Source organism: Vollenhovia emeryi, unplaced genomic scaffold (genome assembly GCF_000949405.1).
Source record: "Vollenhovia emeryi isolate VEMERY1.0 unplaced genomic scaffold, V.emery_V1.0 DF939127.1, whole genome shotgun sequence".
Classification (NCBI taxonomy): domain Eukaryota; kingdom Metazoa; phylum Arthropoda; class Insecta; order Hymenoptera; family Formicidae; genus Vollenhovia; species Vollenhovia emeryi.
In genome coordinates, this window is record NW_011967239.1 from 2223951 (window position 1) to 2246389 (window position 22439).

At 46.8% G+C, this 22439-nt stretch overlaps 1 protein-coding gene across 2 annotated transcripts in view; it reads right to left on the bottom strand.

The window, feature by feature from the left end:
* Positions 1-22439, bottom strand: part of LOC105568852 (zeta-sarcoglycan) — a 203557-nt gene that overhangs the window by 77877 nt on the left and 103241 nt on the right. Inside the window, exon 1 of one of the 2 annotated variants that reach the window (XM_012024845.1) lies at positions 1753-2163. The exons of the other annotated variant lie outside the window; for it this stretch is intronic. The gene's annotated coding sequence lies outside the window, so the exon portion shown is untranslated. Of the gene's footprint in view, positions 1-1752; positions 2164-22439 lie in introns of those variants that run through there. 2 annotated transcript variants of the gene reach the window in all.

Below are 22439 nucleotides of genomic sequence, written 5' to 3' on the forward strand. Positions count from 1 at the left end.
CTAGAACTTGGACACAGTTCTTGGATCGTGGACACAAGGCTTTAGATCAAGTTTATGCTCGGACAGCTGCTGACATTTGAGAGATTAACTCGGATCAACCGGGCCGATCGTCATTTGTGTCGACCTCGCCAGGATCCTGGGGCATCCGGGTGTCGTCCCATTGTATCTGTGACATAGCCGTAAATGCGCGGCGCTTAATTCTGTCAGACTGACGACACCCGGGCGTCACAAGCTGGCCGTTGTCGTCGTCGTCGTCCGCAAAATAACATTCTTAGAAACGAAGCCTCCTTGCTGTGAACACGTGCGACGACTGTTAAATTGGTCGTGTGAAACAATACCCTGTTATGACAACGACGGCGATACTGCAGCGTCGGTGGCGCGAATTAGTTGGCGAGCAACGTACCGCGAGAGCGTGTAACAACTCGTACAACAAATGGAATCCAAGGGATTTCGCGGAAACGCATTGCGCGGCGAGGTAATTAGAATTTATGTCGATTAAAACGCGGGGGTGGAAAAAAGGGTACATCGACGCGAAAGACGGAGAAAGAGCGGAGGGGCATCTCCGACCGCCGCGAGGCGATAGCAATATATTTTCATCGAGCAATTCGCGTCATAAATTCCTTCATTACGCGCAGACGGTTCACGGGTGCCCCTTCGGGCTACCGTCCCGCTCGCCGGAAAGTAAACATTAAAGCGCGGGGGCGGCAGTGCGTTATCGACGATGCAATTACGTTTCAGATGGAGCGGCGCGTCCATATCGATCATTATCGGCGCGATACGATTATCGAGGTGGGAAAGATCGAACGAGTCACTTGCTCGTCCCGTGCGCTCGCGTTCGGAAAATCGCGCGCTTCTCTCGCGCCGGTCAACTTTCTCCCCTTTTTGCGCTTCCTCGCTTTTCCTTTCGTCGGACAGTTAGTCACAGTGCTCGCTGTGAACGGGGAAATGTTATTCCCCGCGTAAATTGTAAACGCGGTTATACCGCGACAATCGAATTACCAGTTATGGAAATTCGTACGTTTGGAAACAATGTCATTATAAATACCAGGGCGCGTTGCGGCGCGCGATGGAACCACGTATCGTAGATGATCATGGAACAATAATGATTATTTCATTTCAATCAACGTGCGGAAATTGAACAGTTCTGGGACCAGGGCGAAAGGACGCTCCCTCTAGCTGACCCGTGCGCTCGTTACGCCGCGCCGCCACTCGATGCACGTCGATTTAAAACTACGTCTAATTATACATGACGTATATACATATATTGCGGTATGCGCAATATATCTATTATGGTGGGTTAACGAAGTTGGAAATCAGTTTGATCGATCGGTTAAAGTAAATGATTGTCAAGCGCGTTTGACCGCTTGACGATCCTGCGGATGATTTGACCGATTATATCGCTACAATCGTGAACCTTGACATCCGTTACGGGGCGATATCGTGGCGTTACGAGATATTAATCGGCGCCGCAGTCGGGCGTAGATGTGCTACGATTAACACTAAACTTGGTTACATTGAAGAATTTAATCCGCGGAAGATACCGAGGCATCGATAGCGTCTCTTAATGAATGGAAGAGTTTAAGTACCGCGCTTTCAATAAATGAATTATTGCTGGTGAATAATTGCGATCGTTTGGCGCCAGCGTTATTATCGTTCCTTCCGAAACGACCAATTCAGTCGCACCTCCGACCACAATCGTCACGATGCGATTAATCGCCCTGCTTATCGGCTTATCACTCGTTCGCGACTTACCTACCGCGCGAACATTTATCTCGTAATGCAGCCCCGAGTAGCGACCGTCTGCTCCTCGTAAGTCTCATCCCGTCCACAATCTAAGATCAGCACTCAGTCACCGTACTCTCACCGTCGCTATTCTCCGTGCCGCGCAATCCGCACCGAAGTGAATTCTTCGTTCCATCCATCCGGGAACAGTCAATTTGTCCTTATTTCCTACCGCTTCTCCGACTTTCACTCCGCTCGAGTTAAGTGTTTTTTTTTTTACCTTTCCCCTTTTCTCCCTTCTCTATTTTACGCGCGCTCCGAAAGCCACCCCCCTTGGCGAAAGACGCGACGCGACTTTCACTCGATTGTGCCTTGGCCAAGTTGTGCTTGGCCCGAACGAGTAGCTCTTGGCACGGGAATCACTATCATTCGTTCCCCCCTTCGAGGGGGAAGTCTGAGGCGAGAATGAAGAACAAGAAGAAGATGAAAACGAGGTCTCTCCCTCCCACCCTCGCCCTCTCCCTCTTTCTCTCTCGCGCGCGCGCGCTCTCTCGCTCTCGTTCTTCTTCTATTTCGCCATCTGTCCGTCTCTTTCCCCTCCACTACCGGGAACCGGGAAGGCGAAGCAGGACGAAGAATGGGAATGCGAGGAGGAAAACATCATCCACCGGGGTCTAGTGCCTCCGTACCGAAATACACTGGTCCGTAGGTCCGCGTCTATAGTTTACTTGAGCGACAGAAAGCGAAAGAGTGGGACGCAGGGGTCGGCGCGGGGTAAAGGGGGTTGGGACGACTCCGGGTTAAAGTGGCGTCGCGTGTACGACCGCACCGGCGACGGAATATACGGCACTGCGACAGAGCGGACAGAGCGTTCCGCTCCGCGCTGTACCGTCCTTCCGCTCCGTTCTTTCTCACCTACCCGTCCCGCAGCCGCGTCGCTATTTTTCCTCCGAGTTCCGAGGGATTACGCACTCCCGCTCTCTCGCGGCACATCTCCTTTGTCTCCGCGGAGTGCCGTGGATTCAGTCGCGATTATGTAGTGCGTCAAGCGTCAAAGAGCATCGAGTCGCTTCCCATTTCTGCTTTAACGTTTAAGAGACACTATTCTCTATTATGTTGTACATAATGTAAAATGTACCGCTTTTATTTTGCCCGTTTATTATCCACCACGTATAAAACGTTAGAGTCTACATGTTGAAAGAAATATTTACTATTCGAAAAGATGGAATGTCAGATACATTTTTCCGATTATTTTACGAAAAAGCAGAGAATTCTTAACGAGGAGAAATTGTTAGAAAATTTTATTCCTATCTTGCAAATATCAAGTTATATGCAAATTTTGTATCAGCTTTAGAAGTTTGTTTAAATTTCTAGATAAATTTTATTTTGTTTTAAATAAATTCAATGTCTTCAATGTTTAGGTGAACTTACTATAATATTAAGCTTTCATAAAATAGATTTTATAAGAGGTCACAAGTATCTTTTCATATTTAATATAATATTTAAGACGAATAGTTTTTAATTTTCTTTCCTTCATTCTACAAGTATAAAGAAGAAACAGAATTTAGTATTATATATAATATATATAAATTCATTTAAAATTTTCATCTAATATCCTAATTTTGCCTGAAAATTTAAACAGAAATACTATTATAAATTCTAAGAAAATTAGACCTTAGGAGTAGAGAACTAAGAAAGTTCTCAGAGAATTTGTGTCCAAATTTTAAGCAGATACCTTCATTAAATAATTACTTCAAAAAAGCTCGTGTTTTTTTCTTAATAAGAGAAAACGAACATTCTGCTGTTTAAATAAATGATATTAACCTTTTTATTATCTCGTGCTTATTATAATATTTCCAAGTAATCGCGAAATATATACATGTAAAGCTTATTATCAACTGTGCAAACACGATGTACCTGGGAAGGGAAGAAAATTGCGCGATAGGGAATCAGCAGCACGTAGCTTCATCGTCTTTAACGCGTGTCTGAGGAGAAATTCCCATAGGAGAACAAGACCGTCGCGAATAAATATTTGTACAATGTTGTACGTGCTAGGTGTAGATTTTCGGAGGTAGAGGACCAAACGGAGCGAATCCTTGCAGCCGCGAATTGTCAGCAGCGGACTGCGCACTCCATACAGAGCTGATATGCGGCTGTAAGCGCGGACTTAGGATCGATGGTGGCATCAGTCTAATCACCCGGAAGTGTTGCCGTTAATCCGATCGCAGATGTTTCATTCCAGCCGATTCTCTCACCCCCCTCCCTCTCTCTCTCCCTCTCTCTCTCCTTGTCCCTGTCTCTATCAGTTTCTTCTCTCACATCCGAGCGGCGCAGGCTCGACGAACGGCCGCTCGTGTGCCCGTTCGCGGTGTTTGTTTGCGGCCGCGTTAGCGGATTCTAATCGCGGTTACTCCGTTCGCGCCCTAAATCTGCCACCACCGCCAAACCGAGTACTTAAATCGAGTGAAACGTACCCGTTGTACAGCGCATTTAGGTTAAAGCACCTATTTTCAATTAGGCGCCCCGGGCCGCTTAGGCCGATATATCTCGTCCGCTTCGGCGGCTCCGAGTCGTGAAACTGGCACGGTAAACGGAAATCTCCCGTTGATTAATAGCAGGGGCGACTTTTCGCGATTTATCTTGTCGTCTCTTAAAGTCGGCGCGTTTTAATAAAACGGAGACCTCGCGGGAATTCGGATAAATGTAATGTTAATCGCTTGATTAATACCCTCGCGTTTTCAGATGCGTTTGGTATCGGTAGTAAATCCATGAGCAACGACTCTTACGTTGAAGTTTGGCAAACTGTAAGCGTAAGGTGAAATTGCACAGCGCATTTTGCATCTTCCACAAGCGCTCGAAATATTCGTTTTTTACGTTTTCATCCTTCTCTCTCTCTCTCTAACATTTTATTATATTTACTTGCAATACCGTGAACTATTTCTTTTTCATTCCATTTTTCCGTTGCAATGTATTTTTTATTCCACAATTGGAAACTGTGTTGATCAGTATTTTTTCCTTTTTCAAAATTCTATCTTTTCATCACTCTCCCTCCATTTTACTCCATTTTCAATCTATAGATTTGTTTACCACGCGAGTTACCGTACCAGTCCTGACATACACGAAAACCGAGATCGGCATCCGTAAAGTCTCAAACACCGCTACTCGCAAGAGAAGAGGAGACTGAAGTAGGCGGGATGAAAAGAGGGGGAAAAAAATGCTAGTAACAGCGAGGTCCATACGCAGAAGTGGCGGAAGAAGGATGAGGAAAAGGAGGGGGCGCGGGAAAAAGGCTCCAAGTACGAGCAAACATGCAGCCGGAAAATATTTTTGAAGCGAAGAACGCGCGCGCACGCTCGCGGGCAAGAGAGCCACTCTCTAATTAGCTTGGTATACGGGGTGGCTTTTTGTTTAATTAACACGCTCGTAGTAAACTACCCCTATGCCGCGCGCGAGGCTGCTCGTTCTATCCGAGAGAGAGAGAGATTCTATACGCGCCGCTTTACATCCTATTTTTTCCCCCCTCTCGCCCCGTCGCCGTGGCCGGCCATCCTCCTTTCGCTCGTGATACACCCGATAGGTATTAGTTTGCTTAAAACACGCGCTCAAGGGTGTCGGGTTTAAAAGGGGCGACGTTTCTGGGCCCCGGGTAGGTGTGTCTCACCGACGGCTCTTTATCTCTCGTTGCGCGTCACGTCTTTTTTCACTTCTCTTTTCATTGCCAACCGGATGGAAACACCGGGCTTCCGGTGTCGTATTTTGACAACCGGCGAACATCTCGTCGGTGCACACACATATTTCGAATTCGACGAATTGTCGACGAATCATGGCGTTTCAATCCTACGGAACCGAGTCGCACGGCCATTTGAACTCCCGAATTTTCTGCGAGAAGTAATCTTGTTAATAGAAAACTCTCCGGAGCTTATTGGCACTGCGCCCGTCACTGATTGATTGCTCCACCTTCGCGACGCCCTTAGACATCGTCGTTTATTTGATTAGAATAAAGGACAAAGTCGACCCTTTGTTTCCGTTTTATTATGCTCGAGCGGCTCTATTATCTTACAACCGGATTACATCCTTTCCAGACGCGCCTCTCTCTTTCTTTTTCTGTCTCTTTTTCGCGCTCTTCGCGTAAAAATAAGTCTACGTCGAAAGTACAAACCTCGCCGGAGAATGAAAGAATAATATTATGACTAAAACATAATGGATATCTCATATTCTTAGCTTCCGCTTCAACCATATGGTGACAGTCGGCCAGGGCAATTCTGCCGGTAACTTGGCTAGAATTAAGTGTCTACTCAAATATTAGGACAATAAAAAAAATCGGATTTTACCGCGTTCTCATTCAAAGAGTGACCCTTTAATTGACGCGTTAACTTGTTCTTTATCCATTCTCGAGATCACTCATGGCTAGAGTTATGCCTACAGCTCGCGATCGATTATCGTAGCGCGGAGACATCCGGAAGAGCGAGATCGGGGCGAACCCGCGTGTCGAACAGGGACCCAGCCCGGTTGTCGCAGCGTTGAGATACGCGCACGACAGCCACTTCCGTGCACGCTTTCGCGTTACAGTCTGGCAACGAAACGCGACCCTCTTTCTCTCTCTCACCCGGGCTTGGTCCCCGGTCTGTACGTTAGCCGGTGAACGTTAGCTGCAGGTGGCGCGTGTATTTATAGCTGCGTCGTGACTCCTCTTCCTCTTCGCCAACAACACGCCGGTCCTCCGCCGTGTTTTCGTGCAACTCCTCATGGTGCCTCTTTCTCTCCCGCCGCTTCTCTCTCTCTTCCTCTCTCTTCGTCTTCTTCCCGCTATCTGTCGGCTGTTGCTCGGGAAAGTCTAGCTAGAAGGCGCTAAGCCGGCTGGGTATGAACGGCGACTTCCGTCGGAAGATCCGGGCGAGCGGGGGCGCCGGTTGAAAAATGAGTTTAGCTGACGGAATTGTGCGGGAGTTTCGAAGCGGGATTATCTCGAGTCTCGTACCGCCGCCGAATCCGCCGGTCGCGCGAAACGGAAATAAACGATCGAACGGCGCGTACGTGCGCCACGAGGACTCGACGCTGATCGGAATCCGTCGATCGCCGTTACGTGCCGCTCGTACCGCCCCGATGACGGCATGAATTTTTATGCGCGCCGGAAAAATCGTTTTCCGAGTGTTCCTGCAATCGGAATATCGATTTCGGCAGTCAGGCAGATTTTCCCCAAACGCTCGCGTGTCTGCAAGTGCATTTTCATGGCGCCCCCAGACCCAGAGAGATCTCGAAATCTGCTTGTTCCGTTTCCCCCTTCGTTCATGTGAATCGCGTATATCTCAGGTATATCTGCACTCGAGATCGGACTCGTCAATGACTTTCAAGGCGGGAACTCGTAGGTGTGATTTGTGACACTCCACGGAGCTCCGCGGAACTTATTGATTACGATGGACCGTTCGCGTTCGTTACTCCGTTAGTGCCGGGCTCCTTTGCACGGAAACGAGATCAAAATCCTGTACGCTCGCAGAAGTAATTGCGATAATCGCGGAACGTGCCGCGCAACCGGCAACTCCTAACGATTCACGTATTTACCCTCCCTCGTCCGCCGGGGGTTGGTCGCCCGGTCGGGCGCAACGGGACGGGTCAACACTTTTACACCCGGCTAAGCTCGCCGCCATCTGATAACTCTTCGCGAGCAACCACACGGCCGCGGCAGTCGCTTTCAGCCGGCGCCGGAGCCGACCTGTACGCCGTCGCACCTAAACGGTTAAAGTCTTGTCCAAACTCGACGGAGCTCGTTTGCTCCGCGGCTGCCGTTATCTCATAGCTGCGATCTCCTCTCAATCTCCGCAAGACCGCCTCCGACTCGTCGCTGCGACTGCTTTCTCCCCTTTTCGGCTCGCTATCTCTCGCGGAGAAAGGTAAGAGAAACGGCCCGCGGTCCTTCCAGATTCTTCCGATAGCGACAGAGTCACGGGGATTTAAAGATGTCGTGGATTCTTCTTAGGCAAACAGCGAGCTGTGCCGAGCGGGCAGTTTTGAGGTGACCAAGCTAGTAAAGGGTGAATTATGAACGAATATTTACCAAGAACTTGAATGAATGCGAAAACAAATTTTCCTGACATACTGAATGTATTCATCGATTTGGACTCGCGATATGCCTTTCAAATTTACTAAAGCAAATTCACTTATGCGCATTTGCTTGCGCATTTTAAGTTTGAGCAAAGTTTAGAAATGTTGTTGATATGCATCGCACACTGGCGCATTTGATGTTTTATTCTCGCCAGAGTGCCGACTCTGAGAAAGATTAATCGCTTAGGATAAATTTGGAAATATTAATAAAAAACGAATAAGATATATTCAGTAGATTGAGTAAACGAGATAAAAGTGCTGAGAATGGAATAATATATTCTCTCACTGAAGAAAATCTATTTCCAAGTAAAGATACGCTTTGCGATCTTTCACACGGTTTTTTTGCTCAAGAGCCGATTATTATTAATTATTCTGCATTTTATCGCAAAGTTACAGCGCGAATGATATTATGTCAGAGAACACGTTCCAACTCCGTCGATGTTTGTGCAATTTTCTTCTCTGCTTCGTGCATGTATATATCGAAACTTTGAAACCTACATGCTCAGCGAAACTTACGAGCGAGGCAGAGAAAGATCCTACGGCACAAAAGGATACCTGGTTGTTAAACTGGAAGTGACAACGATTTTTCTCGGATATGTCTTGTATAAAGCGGGACGTGACCCCTTTTAGTCGGCGCGCAAGTCGGGCTATTAAGGTAGAATGATCGATGATTTGCGCCATCCATTATATCCGGTGACCGGGAATGTAACCCAGAGGCGTTATTTGCCCGAGTAACGCTTCTGATTTTTTTTTTTACGACGTATCACGAAGGAGAGAGTTCGAAAGTAGACGTGTTTTGCGAGGGTCGCCTAATTTTCGATAGCATTTCTAATCTTCAATTTCAGTATTTCGCCTCTCCACTCGGACTATTTCGCACGTGCTTTTAATTATACGATTAGTCGATTACGATCCGTGAAATAATTTGCGATACCGTAACTCTTGCTTGGCCGTTCGATAATGGAAAAAAGCGATAAACGCATATAGCACGCGTTACCGTTGCAAATAATATTCCTCAAATGTATACATACGATCATTGCATTCAATCGTTAAGCAGCAGTAATTGAATTCACCCGCTGTCGCATATTTTTCTTGAGATTACTGTGCGTCGATTCGCACTAGATATATTAAATTACGATATGTATCGAAAATCCATACGATACGAAATTATCTTTTATGTCCGGCTGGGTTTTTGCTATCAAAACGAGAGTAACTTGTGCAAAACGACAGATGTGAAATTCTACTGGCGAAAGAATGTAAACAATTCTATTTTGAAAAGTTCAATCCAGCTGCCATCCATTGCGACCCAATTAGTAGAACGGCACAAAATTACCACTGAGAGTCCCCGTAAAGGGTTAATAGCCCGTTACAAACGATATTAACGTACTTTTCGAAAAACGTCCGGGCGAAATGAGTGTAACCACTGGTGAACTCCACCGGGAATGCTCTTGCTGTGGCCAGCAGTTCTACGAGAATCCGCGGAACGTTGTTTACCCCTCGTAACATAAACTCGACTTCTAATAACATAAAGTTAATTCTAACAAGACGATGCCTATCGATCGGGGGCTGTTATTACAGGATAATGATGGGCATAATGCTGATAGTGTACCTCCGTAGGGTATCCTCGCGCCGGACTCCGATACCGGGGATAGGGTGCAAAACACACCCTGCGTCCGCTCGAGAGGCGGCGGAGGATCAACGAGGAGTAAGGCCGTGCTATTGGAGGTACGAACCACATAATCAAGTCACGTCACAATGGTATGTCGCTTATATGTGCGTGCCCTCCGTATTGGTGCCGCGCGTCATTGAATAGCAAATACCAACACGTGGGATGTGAGATACTTATACAAGGAGCCGCGGTTGATTATTGTAAAGAGCAACCGACTTCGTCCCCACGACGGATTCACCTCTCATCAATTTGATCTTGACGTTATTGCGAACGCCGGAGCGTAATATCGATAGCATGCGATTGCCGTTGTGCTCAAACGTCGAATTTTCACGTCGATGAAATACGTTCTACGTTAAATTAAACTATTTCGATTATTAAATTGTACCCTAAGATTTGATAAAAACCAATTGAAAGACATTTCATTATGCGTCCACCATATTCGGGGCCACTAGTTCCTTATCTATATAAAGCTATGGATCCTTGCGCGAAAATAAACTTGTCGAGAACGTACGTGTCTTTTTTTTAAACACAATATCGTAGATAAAGAAATATTCCAAGATAGATGACATTAAGTAAGTAGAGAAGATACGATAAACTGTACGCGTGGAGTAGAATTCGTAGCCGATCATATGGCAACATTCAAGGGGAGACAATTCGTCTCGACGAAACTAAATTGCGTAAATAGTCTTGAACAACTCGTCTTACCCTCTCAGGGCGCTTAACTCCTTCCCTGTGACATGTCAGAGAATCAAGGTACGTAGACGAAAGAAAGAAAGAAGAGAATGAGGGAAAAACGTGGTAAGAAGAGCACGCGAGAAGAAAGGAAAAGAAAGGGAGACACAGAAAGAAAGAGAGAGAGAGAGAGAGAAAGGAACAGGTCGGCAGAGCGGAAAGGACGGAGACAGAAAGTAGGGTCGACTGTAAAAGCAACAGGTGCCGACGTCTAGCTAGCTAGCAAGCAAGCAGCTCTTGCAAACCTCATACCACATCCCCGCTCGCGTTTCCATCCTCTCTCTGTGTCTCGCTCTCTCTTTCTCTCCTCCACCTTGCTCCTCGTTCTTTCCCTCTCTCTCTCTCTCTCTTCACAGCCGCGACTACCCTCGAGCAGATCCTAGCGAGATAGCAAAAATGTTTAATGGGGTGAACTCGCCGGAAAATACCAGGCGACCCACGTCTCCTCGTAGCGCCACCCTGAAAATGTCGTTTTCCTCGATCAGTTTCGCATTAACGTCCCGAGCCTGCTTATCGAGGGCCTTTTCGTGTTTAGTGAGGATCTTCCTCTAAAGGGCCGGTGTATCTCTCGAGTGCCGCGCAAATTTCTTTCACGAGATCGGTGCTCGCTGCACCGCGCGTAATTCTTGCGCCGCGGCTGCACCGCAAGCGTCGTGAAAGTGCGCGGGTTGACATTTTCCTTCGGAGAGATAGAAACGCGGAAGAAAGCGCGGTACATAAAGGGAGTATAAATTCTTCATATCTCTTTTAAAATTATCCTCGTATTTCCCACATATTTTCCACATTTAACGACATCTTATAAATACATCAGCACTTTAATGATAAGATGTGTTGAAAGAACGCTTGATAGTGCAGTTTTTGACATAATTTATCGTGAATTAACGTAAAAAGGGGAAAATATGTAGGATTTTGTTTTCAAACTTATGCAATTGTTATGCTAATTCTTGTAGTGTCAGAGATGTATCCAGATATCTCTGATAGCTATATAAGCGATAGTCGGAGAACGAAATTTGCGTAGCAACGAGAGACGTCTTTTTCACGGAGGATCCCGCAATAAATGCCAGGGGAACAAATGCAGCAATAAATGTTAAAGAGATCTCACTCGTCCCGAGAATGCGGCTTTAAAGCGAAGAAAGCTCCTACGGGCCGTGAAAGAATTCCGAGAGGGATCGAGATTACTCGCGGGTACGGAACTTCTGATGGGAATAAATGAAACGCATTAATAAGACCGCGAGTATTTCGCGTGCGGGTCTCCCGCATAATAAAATTTATAGGGATGTTTAAAAAATCGTGCGGTGCTCCAATCTCTCGCTTCGCGCCGCGTTTATACTTGATTCTTATTAATGTCGAAATTTTGTCGCGGGTGAAACCTCGCGCGCGAATAAAAGCCTCTACGCTCGTTAGCGATGGGACGGTAATCAGCAGCAGGTGTTTCCGCAGGATGTTGCACTATAATTGCTCATTTTTCTAAAGGTTAACGATACGTTATTTTATTATTATCATCTTGATAGAATTTCAATGGGAACCAATTAATTAATGAGAAAATTGATAATCATGGGATCAATTATATCGCGAAATTATTATACGCAACCGAGTATATAGAATGTACTAAGCTTAATGAAATGACGTAAATCCGTCGTTAAATTAATTTACCACCAATCATACAATTTTGAATTTATATCCAGATTCCATCCAGCACGCGCGGTGGCGCTCGAAAATGCAGTGATTTATTGGAGATTTACTTTCGGTCGATGCGTGAACGGTTGGCCGTACTTTACCAATACAATTTGTCGAAGGTATAGTTTATAGCCGAACACTCGAATCACCCCTGAATGCCTTTTCCATGTTATTACATTATAAAATACATTATAATATGCATTTCCGTAATCCCGTCGTCGATTCGCTTTTGTCGCGACATGGATTCACATTCGTTCGCGTGCGCATTCGCGCCTTTCCGCGTCGGTGGCTGTTAAGTACAAGAGAGACGTCGTGCGAATCGTGCTTCGTTCCGCGATTTTTAAACGCAGTTTGAGTATTTTTCTCTCGGCGTTCGTGGCCAGCGAGCACGTTCCCTCGCGTGTGTATGTCGTGTACATCAGAACGGCGGCCAGCAGCGGTAGACGAAGGGTTCAGCCACGTGCAAACCTTCGTAGCGCGGAAGGTGGTGGCCGGTGATTCGAATTTGGAGCGGGACTTTATTGTTGCTCCGCAACCGCACGAAACCGCTGTCTGGCCCGCCGTCGCGTATTAAACATTACCGAGGGGTCGTTTTACGATCTCTTGAACATATCGTATTAATGTCGCTCTCCGTGCGGTCGCGCGCGCGCGCACGCTGCGGCTTTACGTTGCTCGCTTCCAATTTAATGCGTCTCCCTGCCGCGAGATCTTGCCATTGTGCTGCATACGGAGAGGAACACTTGGTCGGCGTTCCAATGAATACGATTACGAATGCATACGACAACGATCTTAATGACGAACGTCTACCGAATCGAGTACCGTCGTTCTCTTTCATAGCTTCCATTACTCGCGACGAGATAAAACATGAATCGTTGCAAGTCTCTCTTCCAAATTTTGTGTAGCTATTAATGGTTAGCTAAACCTATTTTTATTTTAATTACACAAGATTTATCTTAAATTTGTGGAATTATATTAAGAGATTTATCTATAATAAAATTCGTGTAATTATATTAAGCGTGTGTAAGCTTTAAATAATAATAATTTGGGACGTTTCTCTCTCTTTCGCTCGCTCTCGCTCAGTCGATTGATCGAAGAATATCTTTCCTTAGAATCGGTATTTATTTTATCACAGAATTTCTCCAGAGCAGAGGTAATTACACGATAAATTTTTCGTTGCTCCTTTTCCGCTAAACACGATCGTTACAGAAAAACAGCCGCTGTTGCTTCTTGTAGTCTATCCCGTACCGCGGGAACGAATATAGAAGCGTTGTCGTAAAGAAACGCCAATGAAGAGGAACTCTCACTTCCTATGCTAATGCCGAGGGCGAGGTCTTCGCTGTGTTCATAAAGACGGTGGTGCGCTCCTCTCGCGCGAAATAAGACCATTGCGGCTGCAACGCGGAGAAAGAGTGGATGGAGAGACGCAAGGGGTTGTTATGCCCGCGGCATCTGCCACCGCTGCATCCGATATGCGATATTTTCTTCGCCGAAAGTATGCACTGTCCGCGTAATCGACGCGACATGAGAAAGTCGAATCTTCGCTTTAAGTTACTTTTTTCTTTACGGATTCGCGAGTTAGTAATTTCGCACTTGCTGTCACAATTAAAATCTATATGCATACAACAACTCGTCTAGAATCAATTAATAGCACAAGATGTGTGAAACAATTTACATTTCCACCAGTTAAAGTTGCGTCAAAATTAAGCTCTCCGTGTAAAATGTAATTAAATATGTGTCGCGGGTGGGAAATACCTCTGAGTGATACGTGATCCTGAAACACTGTAATTGCTCATTAGATTTAGAAGGAAATATTAGGCGGTGTTGCATCTCATTACAGTATTGATAGCTTAAGGCAACTCGAAATGCTTCTGCTCGACGAATATCCAAACCGGCTGCGCGCTATTACGCCATACAAATGAGATAACGTATGTCGACGTGACGATGCGATAATTGTGCATGACAATGCAGTAAAATTTAGTTCGCATAAACGCCCCGCATTTGGATTTATCGAACGCATGACAAATGAACGCATTGTCTGTAGTCAACATCATCTACGATAATGCGCTTTAGTCGGTGACGTCATGTGTGATACGCTCAACTAATTGCAGGTTTATTTTCAATACGGGGATAGTAAGTAGATAGAACGTGAACGATCGGCGAAATCGACTGCATGAATCGAGCGCACGTAGAGACAGCAGGCGTTCGCGTTGCGTTGTTCGGCGTTTCCGCGGAAGATCGGCTTGATTCCGCTACGCGATCGAGCGAATTCAAGCGAAAGGCGAACGTCGTATCGAATCCCCCGGCGATGTTACGTGTCTGATTTAATGTTTGGGGACTCGATGTCGCGGGCTGCCTGGTGTTTCGGTAAACGTTTTATCCACGGCGGTCTGACGCTGATAGGATTTCAAACTGACTTTCTCTCTCACCCTTACCCTTTCTTCCTCCCTCTCTCTCTCTCTCTTTTGCGCGCACGGTTGCCACCGAGTGAATTCGTAGACACGGAAATGGAGAGATAGAGTTTACTAGAGACGAGACGTTTTTCCGGGCGATCTTTCTGCGCGAAACGTGCAGAGAAAGGAAATTTCGATCGCGACCGATTGATCCCATGTTACTGCTTGAATTAATTCGAGATCGAGAATAACGAACACTTTCGCCGAGATCAGAAGCGCAAAGTGGATCGATGATGATAATATAACGTCGTACGTCACGATGGTACAAGCAGTGATACATTATATGATGTATCGGCCGGCGTCCAAAATAGAAGCGAGTTTCGGGCGCATGCCATACCGAGTGATCAATATCCAGAGGGACCGCGGCAGCCTCGTAAACCGTGACACAGCGCGTAAAGGAAACATCAATTATCAATTGCATGTAAATTAATCCGTCGATGGGAGTAGCGGCAAGTGGGACTGTTACTTTCCTTTCGCGCAGCTCGAAATCGTAAATCTGCTCGATTGTTTCATCGACAGAGAGACACGAGACGCGAGTGTGGGGGGCGCAGGAGGAACAGAGAGGTAGACTGTTCGAGCACGGTCGAGCGGTTATAGCTTGCAGGTTGTCTGTTGCTGTAGGACCAATTCCGGCCGCGCGATAATCAAATCTAATCCCTAGAAGCTTCGGCGGGCTAACCGGTAACCAATGTTACATCGGCCCACCATATCGTACGGAAGGCGGGCAGGGGTGGTGTACATAGATTTCAAAATATCAGATTTCGTATGCAGCTCCTGATCTCTAGCCTCTGGGGGCTGCGGAGCAATATCTATTTAAGGTCGACTTGAAGAACCATACGGAAGCTAAACGCGGATATCTGAATTAAGATATCGACGTCGCACACGCACGCACGCACACACACTCTCGCTCTCTCTCTCTCTCTCTCTCTCTCTTTCAACGCCTTCCAAGACTATCCATCAACGGTCCTATCACGTTTTACAAACGCTTCTTTCAAATGAAATATTCCGTGTTTATTAAAGCGAATCGATTTGCCCGTTCGTGCGGCAACGCGACGTCGAGTATGATTCTACATTTAGGATCAGTTATCTTTTGATCTCATATCTATATTTGTTTTCAATAGTATTTTAAACGTTTGCGCGCCATGATTACTCACCGAATCTAAACAGAAACCGATTTGAAGGTGAGCAATTACGATTCTCTGTCGATATGATTGAAAGGCTAATTTTCAATCTTGCCCCGTTTATCCAACAATCGATACGAGGGTGCTACGATAAACCACGCGATTTGCCCTTTATCTCGTCGGGAAAGATGAAGTGACTGGCTAATCAACGCCAATTTAAAAATCCTCGTCACGTTGCTCGATATCTCCGGTCATTCCTTTTCGGGAGAGGGTGCGCCGCGTTAGAAGGACGGCGAACGGCAGAGGGTTCTGTGAGGGCTCTGAGGGTAGAGGGTAAAGGGAAGAGTTAGGAGAAACGTGCCGTACCGTGAAGAGCATCATGCGCAATCTTGTATGCAAATCGGGGAAGAAGGACGAGGTGGTGTCGGACGACGGCACGAGAGTAGGATAAGAGGACGGAGAGAGGGATGAGAGGGCACGTGAGGCAAGTGCTTTAAGAAAAATTTGTTCCCTCAAGATTTCTATATGCAAATGCGACACCGCCGGCGCCCTCTCCACGGGCTCTTCACGGCTCAGCTCAGCTCGGCTCAGCTCGGCTCGGCTCGCCCTCCGATCTTGGATTTGCATTTCGCGCTCTCTTCACATTCATATTTCCCTTCTACCGGCGCGGTGCAAACGCGTGCGATGTCGCCCGCGTTTTATTAATGATCCGTAAGTGTCGGCCGAAAGCGCGGACCGAGCGCGGCTGAATGAGGCGGCGACCCGAGATGGCCAGCGGTGGATGACGAGAGAATGACGAGGCAAACGCGGGCGGAGGCGTCGCGGTGCTCTAATTACCATTAACCCATTAGGACGCATAATTTGCCTAATCGGGCCACCGGTGTGTATTACGTCGCGTTATTTGAGTTAGGTTTACCTCGGCGCGGAATGTTTTGTATAACATTAGTTTACACGGTCGCGCGGGCCGGGTGGCGGAGTTGCGCCGTTGCATGTTAACGTGGCGTTACGTAGGATTACATACTTTGAGCCTGATGCATTTTCTTCGTATCGTTTAATAAGATCGCGTACGGAAATTCCTGCTGGAATTGATCACTTGCGAGCTTAAATAAAGTCCTCGGCGAAGTAGACTGCCGATCGAAGGATTTATTTACGAATAATAATTCTTTTCTCATCGAAGCGAGAAATTGAGAGAGAGAGAGAGAGAGGGGGGGGGAGAATATATTAAACTTCTTATGTTTTTATCTTTATGCGATTGCGATACTCTCGCGCGCGTTGCTACAAGTTGCGATGCGACGCCGCCTATTTAAACGTTTAAAGCTCATCGCGTTGCCAAACTAGCGATATTCACGAAAATAGGATCGGCAAAAATGTCCAAAATATATTGCTCACGATGGCAATACTAAAAGTGGATAAATCAGAAAGGAATTGTACCGTTTTCAAACTTCATCGTTGATAACTCTCGGCTGTCGTGTTTTGCGACGTAAATTCTCGGTGATAGCGTTCGATCGTCGTGCGCAAGAACCTGGCGGGAAGAGAGGCAGGCACCACATTTTCTCGTCGCCGTCGTCGTCGCGGTCGGGCGCAGGGAAATGTCAAGAAAAACAGTGTCGCCGGGGAATACCCTGGTTGAATCGGTATCGACGCGAAAGTGGTCCCGAGGTAAATTACGAGCGCTCGCACGCGTACACGGGAGAGGAAGACGAGAGGAGGAACGAAGAATTAAGAGGGAGTCACACGCGCGAGAAAGCAGCGAAGAAAAACGAAGAAATAAGGAGCAAGAACGGGAGGCGAAACGTACGGCGAATAATGCGATTCCTCTTCCAGTAGGTGAGAGAACGAAGACGGGAGGGGAGGGGGCGTGAAAAAGTTGGTCTCGTCTCATCCCTCATTCTCCGCTCGTCTTTCTCTTGCGCGTCTTTTCCTTCCCCTTCATCTTACGTCTTCGTTTTGTCCGGGAACAGGTTAAACTGCGGCCGCGATTATCCCGTTTGTCAGTTTTCTCGGAGCTGTCTCATTGAATCGCATAATCGTGTGATCTTGATCGAATCGGAGATACGAGCGGTACAGTTATTTTCAGATGAGTGTTTGGTTAATTACCTCGTAAAATTTTATATCGCGCGCTGTTCATTCGTTCTCGCATCTCGCCGTTGCATCAATCTTGCACGCGAGCGCCTTTACTACCCCGTCGAGATTAAAGAGAGATCGTGGAAAAAAAGGGAACACGCTAGAAGCATTTATTTCGAGAACCCGCACTTAACGGGAGTAAGGCCAGAATTAGAGACGATTTCGCTCCGACCCAGGAGTCTTTCGCGGGCCGAATGCGATTTGCGGTCGGGAAGTAAACCATTGAGAATACTTGTGTTTTGCCATTTCGGAAAACACGAGAAAATTTTTTCGAGTAAAAACCGTCGCGATGCGTATCATAGTTACTAAGTTTTTCTTAAGTTTTTGAATTTAAGAATATCCGATTTCTCAAAAGGCCCTGGCGAGCCTTCGCAGAAAACGTGGTTAACACCTCTAGATTTAGGAGACAACAATGTAATCGCAAACGACATTATGCAACTCGAGGGATGTAGCCGCAGTCTGTCCAAACCAGACTTCAACCCTTCGAGCAACTCGGGTGGATTGTGGAACGCAAGTTTCTTCGTGGTAATTTGGCGTGCCAGTCGCGGAAAGACGGACAGCTTGCGAAGCCACGCGGCGGCGACAGTGCCGCGAGTGAGTTTAATTAGGAGTAAAAATCGAGTTTGCCCGATCGGCGTCGAGATTGTCGCTCGGCGAAACGAGATCTTGCGATTATTAGATTTCCGCTGGCTGCGTCTGCCATCGCCACCCTTCCGCGCAAGGAGGTGGAGAGGGTGGCCAGGCAGGCGGGACGGTCCCAGGAGGGTTGCCTGGCTAAACAGTCCACGGACTGCGATCTGAGAGAAAAGGGCGGCCGAAGGTAGGGGGAAGCTGGAAACTATTTCTCTTGCCTCCCCGGCACGCCGGTTGTGATTTGAATACATCCAGTTAGCGGCGCGTGCCTCGAATGCCGGATCCGCGTCGGAAACGCTTAAAGGAGCCACTCGTTACTTCGTTCGTGCGATATTAGCCACCGTTCACGTCGTCGTCGTCGTCTGCCTCTTGTCGTAGTCGTTACGATTAGCCCCTCGAAACTTTATTGGACAAGTATTGACAAACGCCTAGCATTTTATTCCCGCCGAAAGTAGCAGCAAAGTGCTCAAAGTTGATTGCGCTTGGCGAGCTGCTGAATAATTTGTTACGCATAGTGTCCTAACACGTTTATTTCTATTGATTAGCTAGACATGTAAGCTAGACGTTGTAAATCTGTCGATCCTCAACTTCGTACCCGCAGTTTCGACGAAACTTGTCGAGTTCCGGATATCGGAGGAGAATTAAGCCGTTGAAAGAAGCAAGCTGTTAAAAGTGCCGTTGCTTGACGATAATTAATCATCGGTAGCAGTTTAGCTGGCATTAAAACAAGACCCGTTTGAACTCGGCTGCGCTATAAATTCTCTCTTGTCCTACGAATTGCGCAAAAAGGGATAATATAATAGTCGCCAAAAATTTAATAAAAATTTCACCTCACCTTTGTGACGACGCGTCTTTTTACGTGAATATTAATGAAATTCTCCGCGGAACTCCATTTAGTATATAGCGCGTATACAATTTCGAATTCGGTTTAGCCCGATGGATGTAAAACTGCGTGAAATAAACTCGCTTAAAATGTTATTTGAATTTTCGCGAAAAAACTATCTTGAAATAAAAAGCCTTCGATGTTAAATGAAAATTGTAGCGCGGCAATTAAAGCTGGATATTCGTCATATTATGGCGCCTTTCCCCTCGCTTTTCCGCATCGCATTATTTTGTCGCTGCAATCACGGGGATTGTTTAAAAATTGAAGGGGTCAGTGCCTGGACCGTTGTTTGACGTATACGCCGTTCAAAGGCACCACGAGCGCGTGTGCACTTGAGTTTACATATATAGCTTCATAAATGACGCCAAAATAGTTTGCAACAGCAATTTATCTTACAACGAGGTAACACCGGTTCCCAACGAGGTAACACCTCCCACTGCTCCGGCCTGTATTATCTCAAACTCGTCTTAGGGGATCGTTCAGAATGAAACATCAACCTGCGCAGAGTCACGGTATTTAATGTACGTCTCGAGCAAGTAAAATGGAAAATGTATGTGTCAATTTTGAGGAGCTTAAATTTAATGGACATAGACTGAAGCAGAGAAAAGTGATGTTTCGTTCATGCAATTGTCCATACGATTTATCGAAACCTTCGGTTCTACGCAATCTCTCATAACTCTCGGCCTTAATGGGCCAGTTTTATACGACAGCGGTGGGCAGTAACGCGAAATTAACCGCGTCTATATGGTACACCCACGCTACGTCGTAATCGATGTTATCTCGCGCTTTACTCAGCTCAATAGCATAATAACCGTTCGTGTCTTTGCATTATTTTAAGCAGGAGGGCGGTAATAACCTCGACCGTGAACCATCCGGATGGTTCGAGGTGTCGCACATGCGAACCAAAACACGCGCTTCCGTTGCGAAAGATAAAGAAGTGGAGAGAAGCCGAAGGTACGATAAAGAGAACGGACAAAGATGGGAAGAACAGTATCTCCCGGAGAGAGAAACGAGAAAGACGGAGGATACGAGGTAACAGCTTGCGATAATAGTCGCGAAATAGTCAGCTTTATCGTCGGCGTAATAACAATCATTGTTATTTTACGTGTTCCGACCGCAATCTCGTAATTGCTTTAAAGAATGTATAATACAACGCGGCGCGTACCGGGACGAGAAATGAATGGATGGATGGGCGGGATGGGCGAGCGTGCAAAGATGAAAGTAAGCGAGATCCCGCGGCGCCGACTTGTGTGACTTCAACTTCCGGAATTAGCTGTCCGCGGCTCTTGGATGCTGGAAACGTCAATTTCTGTCGCAACTAATCAAAACTTCCCTGCGATTACGCGGTGCGCCGCGCGCGACCGGCTTTTCAATCCGTACAGCCACTTTGGACCGCTCGCCGACGCTAATGACTCCGTCGCGGTATATTCCCTCGTCGCTGCATCGGGCGAGCCAAGTATTTTGCAAATTCTCGCGTACCGCGCCACCGTCGGAACACATCGGAGGCGGATAAAACGATTAAGCTGCGAATTGAATTGGGCTGCGCCGCCCAACAACCGGGATACTTCCTCCCTTCGCACGTGCGCAAATTGTGAAAGCTGCGTCTCGCATAATATTGCGAGTACCAGCAATTCTTATCGTCTTTCTGTTTTGTTTATTAAAATAAGTGGCGAATAGGACGGAATAATTAAGTAATGCATTAGCGCGTACACTGAAAAAAATTTCCACCGGAGAGACCAATTAAGTAGTGTTTCAGGTCATTTTTCCGATTAACTTTTCCGATTGAATTACGTATACACCCGATGAAATTTGATCGGAAAACTGATCATATTTTTCATCGGATATATCCGTTTGTTATTATGTAATTGGATTGTCCGATTATATTTAATCGGATAATTTTCTCAGTGTATGTTACTGAGAAAGATACAATTGTCGAATTTTAACACAGAGAAGGATATTTGATGTAATTCGGTAATTTCGAGTTTTGAATAATTTTATATCGAAGCAATCGTTATTTAACCGAGTGAAATTGATTTAGGATAATCAGGAACGTCGAATAGTGGTTTATCGTATTTCATCCGCTACAAACAAGCGTATCAGAGTGTCCGCTGGCGCAGGCTGGAATACGGAACAGCTTTCTCTCTCTCTTGTTTTTCTCGTTGCAACGGCGGAAGGTAGCACACAGCCGGAGAAAAGAAGACGCGAAAGTACCTGGGTAGTAGTCGAGTTCGAGAACAAAGTCGATATTAAAATCAATCCAAACTGTCGGACCGGCAGTTCGGCTGAGTTTGTAACCTTAAAAGTTCGTCTTCGTCCCCGCGGCTCGCCTTCCATACCGCAGACCGTATATTGAACTTTAGTCAAGTTCACTCTCCTATTTGCGTTCCGCCACGGCGCCGTGGTAGGTTAAGAAAACCCGGCCAAACGAACAGCAGAAAACGAGGATGGAACCGCGGGAAAGAAAAAGGACAGCGGGGAAATAAGCGCAAGTTTGGCCGCCGATCTCTAGTAGTATCCGCTAAGTAGCACGGTGCGATCTTAAGTGCCTGCACCTGGCAATCCGCCCCGACCTTTCTCGTGTCCCCTTTCGCGAAATGAAGGAGAACTCCCTCGCTAATTCGAGAAATATTCGCCGTAATTGTACGCGGTGTTAATGAAACGTAGCAACGGATTTCTCGCTTGTTATCATTAATCATCGTGGAAGCATGATATTATACATCTCATCTTGCAATATGACAAAACGTTTTACGGTCGAAAAATAATAAATTAAGAAGATATATCGCGCCGTTGTTCGAGCGTATGGTTTTCGCTAGCCGAAGGCATAAATTTCTGCGGAATTTTCCGGGACTCGTTTCGCGTGACGTAAAACGGCCGTTACGCCCCTAAAAATCCCCACCGTCGGTCGTAACGTCGTGAAATTCTTTTCAGATCTTGAGACGGGCGGACGATACGCGGACGTACAATATTATGAGCTGAAAGGCGACGGGTAGCTTCGCGTTAATTAAAAGCGAGGTGTAGCGGTTCTCAACTCCGATGAGGCGCGTCGCGCTGCACCGTGCGAGATCGCATGTTCGAAGAGAGGAGATGCGAACGGGTCAGATCAGACGGGCCGGCAATGAGGCCCGCTGCGCGCGTGACCGAAAAAAGGGAAACGAACAAGTTAAGTCAGACAGATCGGTGGCGCCTCGCTCCGTGCGATCGTAGAAAGGAGAAACAGACGCGCTAGGTCAGACGTGTGACCAGTGACAAGGCCCGCTGCGTACGCGATCGAGAGAAGAGGAAACGGACGGACTAGGTCAGACGGGTCAGTAGCGAAGTGCGTCGTGCGGTCG